General features: G+C 34.4%; 1 protein-coding gene across 1 annotated transcript in view; it reads right to left on the reverse strand.

Moving 5' to 3' along the window:
• The window catches only part of LOC125025253 (solute carrier organic anion transporter family member 74D-like), a 21,083-nt gene that overhangs the window by 3,234 nt on the left and 15,349 nt on the right, over nucleotides 1–2,500 (reverse strand). The gene's annotated exons all lie outside the window — the stretch shown is intronic.

A 2,500-nucleotide genomic window follows, 5' to 3' on the forward strand; every position in this document is an offset into this window, starting at 1 on the left:
TTAAGGTCACCATAATAGTGTTCTCCGGAGAGTAATAAGCTAAATATAAATAAAAACACAAACCGATTTTATGAAAGTGTTAAAGCGATTGTAACGTTTAACAATAACACCAGTTATAGGAACTATCTACACAGAAAGGAATGGGTATAGAACCTTTATATTGACATATTATTGCCAGATCAAATGGTATTGTCAAGAAAAGTTGTTATCAACGTGCAATAGAGAAGGGTCTGAACAATAGTATTAATAATGCAAAAAAAGGAATGTATCAAAAGTATAAGAGATACAGACAGTATTGTAAACATATATATTACCATTGCAAAGTAGAGTGATATCGATTATATAAGAAACATTATAACAACAATATAAAAACAGATGATATCAACAATGTATAAATATTACATACTTGGACTAGTGTATGTGTATGTATATACATATGTGTATGTATATGTATATGTATAAGTATATGTATATGTATATGTATATCTATACGCAAGTATATATATGTATGTATATATACATATACATACATATATATGCATATATTTATATATATATATATATATATATATATATATATATATACACACATATATATATATATATATATATATATATATATATATATATATATATATATATATATATATATATATATATATATATATAAATATATGCGTATATATATACCTACATATATTTATATTTATACATACATGCATACATACATACATACATACATACATACATACATATATATCCATACATATGTATAAACATACATATACATATATATATATATATATATATATATATATATATATATATATATATATATATCCTGCCTCGTGAAACCGGCTTTTTGGTGTGTTTACTTGCAGATTTTTGTGGTTAAAGAGTATCCTGCGGACACTGTTTGTTTATCCGCAGCTGATCCACTTTTTTAAATGTTTTTATAATAGTTACAAAAAAAACACAATAATAAGCACCATGCATCGTAAAACAGAATATTTTTTGTGCCGTCATGTCGCTTAACATGTTTAATTCATACCGACTCCGGTTTTGCATATAAAGGGATTTGTAGCGAGTTGGAAAGCGTTTAACTGTTCTCGAACTAAAAGCAATTTCCTATCGTTACATTGTATATAAATGTAATTTTTTTTTTTTTTTTACCCTTCTGTCTATATTCACTTACACATAGATCTCGACATTTTGTTTTTTACTTTATATAAAAGTTTTTCTTTTATTATTTCCTCGATATTTTTTATGATTAATATTATTTTGCCATGTGAAACAAAAAAATAAAATAAACGTTTCCTTTTTTATGCAATACAATAACCGGTACATAAAACATTGTATGTGTGTGTGTGTGTGTGTGTGTGTGTGTGTGTGTGTGTGTGTGTGTGTGTTTAACAAAGAATAATCAACAATAGCATAACAGAAGGCATATACAACAAACAATAACGCATATACGAGACCGACGTAGCATTATACACCTTAATATATAATCTGGAGAGAGAGAGAGAGAGAGGGAGAAGGAAGGAGATAGAGAGAGAAAACGAGAGAGCTGGGAGGGGGGGGGGGTACAAACCATTCAGAGGAACAAATCCTAGTAGGAACCAATTTCAAGGATGGAAAAAGAGGGATGATTTTGCTCTTTTAAGGGGGATGTTCTGTTCTGTCAAGAGGAAAGTTCTATTCTGTCAAATAGGGGGTTCTGTTCTGTCAAGAGGAAAGTTCTATTCTGTCAAGGGGGGGGGGAGGGGGAGTTCTGTTCTGTCAAGGGAGGTTCTGCTCTGCCCAGGGGAAAGTTCTATTCTGTCAAATAGGGGGTTCTGTTCTGTCAAGAGGAAAGTTCTATTCTGTCAAGGGGGGGGGAGTTCTGTTCTGTCAAGGGAGGTTCTGCTCTGTCAAGGGGAAAGTTCTATTCTGTCAAATAGGGGGTTCTGTTCTGTCAAGAGGAAAGTTCTATTCTGTCAAGGGGGGGGGGGAGTTCTGTTCTGTCAAGGGAGGTTCTGCTCTGTCAAGGGGAAAGTTCTATTCTGTCAAATAGGGGGTTCTGCTCTGTCAAGAGGAAAGTTCTATTCTGTCAAGGGGGGGGAGTTCTGTTCTGTCAAGGGAGGTTCTGCTCTGTCAAGGGGAAAGTTCTATTCTGTCAAGGGGGGTTCTATTCTGTCAAGGGGAAAGTTCTATTCTGTCAAGGGGGGGGGGGGAATTCTGTTCTGCCCAAGGGAAAGTTCTATTCTGTCAAGGGGTGTTCTGTTCTGTCAAGGGGAAAGTTCTATTCTGTCAAGGGGGGTTCTGTTCTGTCAAATGGGGGGTTCTGTTCTGTCAAGGGGAAAGTTCTATTCTGTCAAATAGGGGGTTCTGTTCTGTCAAGAGGAAAGTTCTATTCTGTCAAGGGGAGGGGAGTTCTGTTCTGTCAAGGGAGGTTCTGCTCTGTCAAGGGGAAAGTTCTATTCTGTCAAATAGGGGGTTCTGTTCTGTCAAGAGGAAAGTT

Source organism: Penaeus chinensis, chromosome 4 (assembly GCF_019202785.1).
Source record: "Penaeus chinensis breed Huanghai No. 1 chromosome 4, ASM1920278v2, whole genome shotgun sequence".
Lineage (NCBI taxonomy): Eukaryota > Metazoa > Arthropoda > Malacostraca > Decapoda > Penaeidae > Penaeus > Penaeus chinensis.